General features: G+C 36.4%; 1 protein-coding gene across 1 annotated transcript in view; it reads left to right on the top strand.

Moving 5' to 3' along the window:
• Positions 1-600: 600 nt before the first annotated feature.
• LOC126751150 (uncharacterized) overlaps positions 601-8901 on the top strand; it is a 95495-nt gene continuing 87194 nt past the window's right edge. The window contains exon 1 of the mRNA XM_050461161.1: positions 601-1298. The gene's annotated coding sequence lies outside the window, so the exon portion shown is untranslated. The remainder of the gene's footprint in view (positions 1299-8901) is intronic.

Raw genomic sequence — 8901 nt, 5'->3', positions numbered from 1 at the left:
TCACAACACCTCAAACTAACTTTGAAACGGCAACTGTGAGGCACAGCAGTAGCAGCAATAATGCGCGCGAAATCAAAGTTACAAACAGCAACACGAATATGCGAAAAAGCCTAAAGGACAGAGTCAGCAGTTCGCACAATCTGCCTCAGCATTGCAATTGTTATTGTTATTATTGTTATGCTTCTTCTCCATTAGCTTGTTTAGTAATTCTTGCACTTCTACTCTTCTGCTAAGCAAATTGTGGATGAAAACAAAAATCAGCTGATTACAAGGGAGCATACCAATGGCCCTTTGTGTATTTATTTGCCAAACAATAACAAAATCACGCTGCTAAACACAACTGCACACAGACACATACACACATAAATATGTTGTTGACGAGAGTGCTATCGACTACAAAAACAACAATACTGTTGAACTCTCACTTTTGCGCTGCGCTTCAGTGAAAGTAGTGAAAGCTCTCTGTGTGTGAGCGCAAAAGCACAGGAGGTGCGAAGCTCTACTCCAACATGCTTGTGGAACTTATTTCGGCTCCGCCATATAAATGAAGTGCCTAACATTCGTGCGTTTTCAATTCAGTTCCCGAGTTAATTTCATAGCGTCCGGTTGCCTACGCGGAGGTGACAACGTGCACCTAAAGGAATTTTTGCTTTCAGCAGACTAGCAGACTAGCAGACAAGCAGACAAGCTGGCAATTTGTGAATTTGTTTTTGCAAAAATTTCTATTTTGTTGTTTGTTTGGAAGCACTGTACACACCCCTGTGTACACACGCCCTGTAAGCGGGCTTAACAAAATTCCATAGTGCAAAAGTGCTAACGCGGCGGTTTCATAGTGAATTTGAATTTTGTAGTGTTTGAGCAAAACGAAAGGAAAATAAATAAAACGAGCAGATTGTGCGGCGCAGCAATATAGATTGCTTACAAATCACTATTATGCCCCTTTTGTGTGTGTATGTGTGTGTGTGTTTTTAAGGCGCTAATCGGCGTAGGAACGCCGCAAAACCTGCTGGCGGTGTGTTTGTGCCAGTGCGCTGTGTGTATTGCGGGGCGTATACGCAACATTGCGTGCTGTGTAGGCGCAGCTACAATCAGAGTAACGTGCGAATTTGCTGACGGATGCGTGCTAACTGCGTCCAAATTTAAATAATATACTACACATTTGCCGTAAGAGATGAGCGTTGATTTCAATTGCCTGTCAGAACTCGTATTACCAAGGAATTTGTGGATTAAAAAGTAGTTTAAAAGGAATGCTATCGCACTAAACTATTGCTGTGCTTCACTGAGGAGCAGAAAAACAGGTAATTCGTTAAAAATTAAAAAAAAAAAAATTAAAAGAGGCAAATAAGGCTTTGCATACAATCGAAATTAGCCTTAAGATTGCTTTGTGCGAATAATCGCAATTTTGGAATAATATCCCTCATAAGCTTTTACACAGCATACATACTATATGTGTATTGTTGACTTCGGTTCAGTTTCACCCTTTATTTTTCAACTGCCTTTAATTTTTTACAGCCTCCTGGATCTTTAATATTTTTGCTTCAACAATGGCTTAATAAGTCTCAATTGGCCTGAGTTCTGAGCTAGTCGAACATTCGTCAACATCTCGCGCCGATAGTGGAAGATGTCGTTCCACACAGCTCAACACTTTTCTAGCTGTAATAGGAGATTCAAATCCCTGTTTTCTACCTCTTCTGTGCCCTTTCTTCGCAAAGACAAAGAGTGAAGATTTTTCCATTTTTAGTTTTCAGCTATGAGACTTGTTTGGATTTCCAAGTTTTTTGTGCAAAACCAATACACGAATGTGGGACTTCATTGCAGACAAATTTTACGCTAACTATACTTCTGTAAAAATGATGATGCAGTAATGTGGAAAATATGGCAGGTTCTCGGTATAAGCTTGAATATTGAATTTACCGTTATAAATTTTCAAGCTACGCGTATTTGTATGCGAACATTTTTTTCGTGCGCATACCTTAGAAGAGTCATTGCTTATATCTCATTGTCTGATTAGTAGCCATCTGTCTATTAAGTTCTTGTTGACTTAACCAAAACTCCTTCTTTCTGTACAGAACCTATTTTTAAGCAGAGCTTAATTGACAGACTGCTGCTAACCAGACATTTAGAAAACGGTCCTCATAGTGTTATTCTTCCAAAGCCTCAGGAAACTTTTATATTTTACTTAACCTTCCATGGCGACCAATTTATATTTTGGTACTCAAAAAGTATATTGACAATATTTGTTAAAATGACCTGGAACTACAACGTCAAACTTTGCAAGTATCATACGTATATTTGCGAAGCCTGCAGGATACTTACTATCGCTCACATTTTCAAAAAAAAGTGCTTAAGTTTACTGTCAGATTTGTTTTAACATGGATTTGGATTGGTTATATTATACCGAACCCTGGAAATAATTTACCGCTGATGCTGTCTAGCGGTGTCTAATTAAGCAGCACTCCAAAGGTGTAGTCGCGCATAATGTCAGAAACTAATTTTTTTTGGGGGGAGGCAAGTTGATACAAAATTTAATCGTTTGGAGTTTGTTTGCAATTTTTTTTCATGTATCTCTAATGGTAGCCGATATAGAGGTTAGATTTAAAATTATAAGTGAGTGAAAAGTATAGAGAAGTGAAAATCTCGTGATTTCGAAAACAACGAGTCTTTATTGTTTCATTTTGTTTAGCATCATGGACATGAACTCAAGAGAATTTTTTTCCGATACCAACCATAGCGATTAGATATATAGGAGGTGTTATAACCTATCGGAATTAACGGTTCAAATTGAACTTAGTAAAAGACGAAGTACTTAAAGCATTTAATACAAATATGTAGAAAATTTTTTTTTGAGAAATTTTTGAAATTTGTTGTTGAAAACACATTGTGATAGTTAAATAGATATGAAACCATGAATTTCAAAAATTTATTGAAAGGGATACTTTCTGAGAATCTTACATGCCAGGAAATTCATATAAAAAGAAGATATGACCTCTTCAGCATCTGTTTCCCATTGAGAGTAAGTAGAAATTTTAATTGTATGTAATTATCAGTCGGTTTATATGATGAAGAAATATGAGGCAAAGTAAGCCTGTAAATCAAAATACAACAGTAATTTGGAAGCAGTTTAAATTTAATGTCAGTAGAAAGCAAATGGGAAACAGAGAAAATATAAAAGCTGCAAAAAATCTACTGAAACATAATTTTGTTTAAGCTAAGGTTGTATATACAAATTTTAGTATTTTTAATTTAATAACTTTAGCCTCTCGAATGAGATTTCAAACATTTTTTCAAAATTTTTATGTCTACAAAAGTCAAAAATGTTTGAAAAACTTAAATTGAATTAAATTAATGCTGACTACACACTAAATTTATTGGTTATAAGAGCAAAATCAAACAAAAAACACAATAAGATTAAACGCAAGGTTATAAAAACTAAAATCTAACAGTATGCAATTGCGTTCTTTGGCCTTTCAACACAGATATACTATGTAGTATACATGCATACATATGTAAATGTGTTTGTCTGCATGAGTTTGTATGCATAAACTAAATAGCTGTCATGCCACCAATGTCAATGCAAATATTGTAGTGGCGCTCTTGCGGTTGCTCAACTCGGTTACTTAAGTAATTCAATTACCAAAGCTAAGTATACGTTGGTGCCGCTGTGCAAAAACAGCGGGCAGTCGGGCAGTCAACCGAACGGACACTCTGACAGGCAGCAGAGGCGAACCGCACAGGAGCATGGTGACCGTATGAGAATATTGTACCAAGTGAATGTGTTGGCGGACTGACCAAAATGGGAAATTCATGCAAATGCCAAATATCATAGCAATATTGGAATTAATAAAGCATACACTAAGGCGCACAGACTAAAAGGCAGCTAATTATGATGGCACGAGTTAGCTGCGTGTGTGAGTGTGCGGTAAGATAAAATGGATGGGCAAAAATTTAAGCTTGGGTTCGCAGTAAATCGTGTAATGTGTGCTAACATATAAGTAAAATATTTGCATTTAATACAATTTATCGCTATAATGTGAAATAATGGGTTCCACTGAGCGACAGTTTTCAGTAACAAGAAAAAATCCCACGGAGCATAGTTTGGTGAATACGGTGGTTGATCGATGGTATTCATTGGGTTTTTAGTTTTTCATTTGGTAACAATCGTAGCAAGAACGAGCTTTATACCAAAAATATGCACCAAAATTAATCAAAAGCCTCGCGAGAGAAGTCGAGCTCTCTTACCATCTCTCTTACACTTGCCTGACTATTTTCAAGCACCATATCCGTTATATCTTTTGATATTTTCATCAGTTGAAAAGGTCGAAGGTCATCCAGAACGAGGAATGTGTTAAATTATCTCTCGGCCGTCTTTGAAGGCTTTGTTCCACTTGTTGGCTTGTATTTTTGATAAAACTGAATCACGGTAAGCCCTTTACAACATTCGCAGCGGTTCTGCACACAAAATTTGTTTAGAAATACAAAACTTGAAAAAAATTCTTTGTTTGATATTTTTATTCATTGTAAAGTTGAGGTGTACCAACTTAAGTAACTACTGTAAGCAAACTGACTGACAGATCGCGGTCATATTTGGCATATTAATTATGGACAGACCTACCAACTTAGTAAATTTTTTTGAAATATCTTTTACCCGGAGAATTTAATTACAATTTCCGGTTGCTTTTTTGTCACAATATATAGGAAACCTATACTCTTGATACCAATAACTTGGTAACGCCTCTTTCGTTCACAAACACATTTATATTAAGATTTCACACTTCAATTCAATGGAAGCCCAACTGACTGCAAAAACCTTAATTTTCTAGCGAATATTCCTTTGTTTAATCCAGCTTGACGAACACCTTGACAAAGTAAAACAACGAAATGCTGTTAAGCATGGCAAAAGGAGACATTTCAATAGAGGTGCGTGAGAGAAAGGTGTAATTCTTACAAAAGCAAAAACAAAAAACAAAGTACAGATGTTCGAAAATAACTACAATGAAATCAAATAACAGAAAGGAGAATTAGAGTAGAAAAATGCTGAGCGACATTCAAAGGAAATAACTGTTTACTTATACAAAATAACAATAAAATCAAATAAATTCCTTTCATTCGCTGAAGAGCAGTCTGACATGACAAGCTTGGCGACAGCGGCACACACACAGCAAGAGCGACGAACGGAATAAAGCGAAACGCCAGAGGCGACTTGCCTGGAAGCAGCGGGTCTGTTGCACGGGAATGAACACGCAGTTCGCTGAAATTACTTAAATAAGTTGCATATTAAGTTAGTTATTGTTTGCTGGCAAGTGTTAGCTTCTACACTGGCCGACAACGAATGGCTTGTTGGCTGTCTGCCGGCGTGTAGCTGGCGAGTGGCGAGTGGTGAACGGTGATTTGTGCCACTTTGTTCTCGCAGCCCTTCATTTGATTTGTCAGCTGTCAAACTAAGCTAACGGAAACGTTTGCTATTTTCCATTATTTGCTCAAGGATTATATGAATGAGTTTCACGGGTGGATTTTACGTATTTTTCTACAGAACCAAGGAATTGTTGTGGGATTTTTTTCAATGAAATGGTAAACTCGGTTTTCTGACAATTTAAGCAAAAGTAGGTGTTTTTCTTTCCATAAGGACTTCAACGCTAAGTTTCGTAAAGATACCGAGAAACTAGTGTGGACTAGTATACTATTTTACAAGGTTCTGTAACTACAACTGTTGCTGAGGATATCTATTTTCCTCCTCAGCTCACCAAAAACTTGTTCAGAAATTAATTTTAAAAGAACTTTCCAACTATTCTCACAACCTTTTTTAGTAGAAAGTTTAAATTTGATCCCTGCAATTATCACTAAGTGTTAGTTTACTATACTATAAGCGAAAAATGCAAAGGCACGAGCAGTCTTGTTCCAATATCCGATCCAAGATAGTTTCGCATTTAAAAATCCTTTAACCCTGTAACCTTTATTTGAGTAAGGCTTAGTCATAGTTTGGGGTTAAGTTTGGCTGATCCAGAGGTTGAATTCTGACTAATACATGCAGTCCTTTATATAGCCATAAAAACAAAACTCCTGCAAATCGAACCTATATGTTAACAAAAACATCTTGTGCCGATAAATATTTTGAAAATGTGAGCTTCCAAGTGTTTGAGTCTCAATTTCACCCATTGCGAGACAATCAAGAAGGAAGTTCTGAGATATTACCACCTCGTCTTCTGCCGTACAGCTTCTGCAGATGGCGTCTGGTAAGGTTCTTAACACTCAGTGGTCTATTAGACCCCTCACAACTTGGAAGAGACTGACTTTACTGAAAGAAAAGAGCTCATTTGGTCTCTTACGATTAATCTGGGGCCAAAAAGTTCTTGCGACAGCGCATGAGCCGACGCTGGTTGCCGTGAAGCTGAGTTACAGTTGCCTGCGAATCGATGTGGCCTGCCATCCAAACTAGTCTTATCAAAAAGTGACTCGATGCTATTGATAACTAGGCTAGGCTTTCCTTAACCAGCTCTGAACGAAGGGTTTGTGAGCTCAAGGCTGGTATCGCCGCCCTGATAATAGGGTGGGTCATAGGTTTAAGAATGACTCCTAGTTAAAGGAAAAAAATGTGCGACCCTATAAAATTCCAGACTCCAATAATGCTTTATATTTGTTTCGTATCTATTTTCACATTTAAAATGAGGTTAAAGCCTTTTACTTGTCGCTTGTGTTCTCATCAATTTTCACTTAAAATTTTCAGCCTAAATTAAATATCTTTAAGTTAGTAGCTCTAATTTTGTGATTTGATTGCAATTAAGTCATGGCGATTCTCCAATACATTGAATAGTCAACTGGGCTTTAAGAAACTCTTAAAACCTTTAACAGAAATTTCTGGTAGCGCTGTTGGGTAATAAACCAAGGACTTAGCCGATAGGTGACTTTGAGCGTATATATTCTTCTATTATCACATATTTCAATCAAAAACAGAGGGAACTGCATTTCGGTACACTAAGTACAAACAAAGGCTTCTCATCAGTGGGTATACATTTATAACCCCTGTTCCCAATATCAAGTACGCATATTTTTATATGTATACATATTAAAAGTATGTGGTAGAACGAAAACATATTTATCATTTTTCACCAAAAAATAATAAAGAATACCTACACATATGTATGTTGTTTGAGTTACACACACATATACGCAAAGCATAGAATCACACACTCTCACAGCGTTTGGTATTCCTTCTTGACTGTTCTTCACTTCACCGAAGTCACTTAATTTAATTGCAGCTACGAAATGCCCTGCGGCAAGAGTGAGCGAGTAGGAAAGTTAACGGAGCAGAAAAAGTAAACAAAAAATTAAACAAAAACTCCAATAAAAACCCCATACAAAACAGCTTTACTCTTTGCCAAATTTTCCTTCTCCATATATGTATGTATGTATGTATGTGTGCATGACTGAGTATATGGCATGTTTGTAAGCTCTGCTTGCAAACTTCATACTCTGCATTTTTTTTTGAAACGTTAATTTAATTTTATATTTGAGAAAGCAAAGTCTTCTGCGTTTAACTTTGTGCTAGATAGTACCCAGAAGAAATTGTTTGAATATGCAGAAAATTAACAGTTCAATTGAAAAGTCACCGGCCTGACACCTATATGGCGCTACTAGAATTAAATCCATATAATTATAGCCTGAATAGGGTATATTAAGTTTGTCACGAAGTTTGTAACATCTAGAAGGAGACCATATAAAGTATATATGTATAGTACATAAATGATCAGTATGTTCAGCTGAGTCGATTTAGCCATGTCCGTCTGTCTGTATATTTACGAACTAGTCCCTCAGTTTTTAAGATATCGTTTTGAAATTGTGCACACGTCATTTTCTCTTCAAGAAGCTGCTCATTTGTCGGAACTGCCGATAGCGGACCACTATAACATATAGCTGCCACACAAACTGAACGATCGGAATCAAGTTCTTGTATGGAAAACTTTAGCATTTGACGTGGTATCTTCACAAAAGTTGGCACAGGTTATTTTCTAATATAATAATGTAATATACGAATAAATTGTTCAGATCGGCTTACTATAGCATATAGCTGCTATACAAACTGAACGATCAGAATTTAGTGCTGGTAAGGAAAACTTTTGCATTTGACAAAATATATTCACGAAATTTGGTACAGATTATTGCCTAAAGTAACAATGTAATCTCCGAATAAATTGTTCAGGTCGGCTGACTATAGCATACAGTTGCCATTCAAACCGAACGATCGGATCAAATGCTTGTATGGAAAACTTTAGCATTTGACGTGGTATCTTCACGAAATTTGACATGGATTACTGCTTAAGGTAATAACATAATCTCCAAAAAATTGTTCAGATCGCATACTATAGCATATAGTTGCCATACAAACTGGACACATAGTTACTAATAGAAATGCAACTGTGAAGGGTATTTTAGCTTCGGTGCAGCCGAAGTTAACGTTTTTTCTTGTTTTAGGTTAGCATTAACCTTCAAAAGATGAAAATGCTGTGCGCTAGAATGTCAACAAGATGCTTGAATCACTCCAGGACATCTCTAGACTAAATTGAAAACACTATGTTGGCCGAAATTTAAAAAAGCCTTAAAATATTCGTAATTAATACCTTAATTGCTCTGTGATAAATTTTACAAAATTAATTAAAACATATTTTTTGTTCCCGCTTTCCTAATTTCTTTTTCAAATAAATATTATGTTGTATCATGTACCGGAAAGACAACACGATATATAAACTTAAAACAATTTCATTTCTTATTCCGTTTCTTCTTCTTCAACTGGTGCACACCTCTAAACCAACACACTCTTTAACTGGATCTTACCGCCCGGGCAGTGAAGATATTAGAAGCAATTAAAGAAACGAAAAAAACCGTCAGAAAATCGTCGCCAATTCATTG

Source organism: Bactrocera neohumeralis, chromosome 2 (assembly GCF_024586455.1).
Source record: "Bactrocera neohumeralis isolate Rockhampton chromosome 2, APGP_CSIRO_Bneo_wtdbg2-racon-allhic-juicebox.fasta_v2, whole genome shotgun sequence".
NCBI lineage: Eukaryota > Metazoa > Arthropoda > Insecta > Diptera > Tephritidae > Bactrocera > Bactrocera neohumeralis.
Note: the sequence above shows the minus strand (reverse complement) of the source record. Positions and strands in the feature narration are given on the sequence as shown.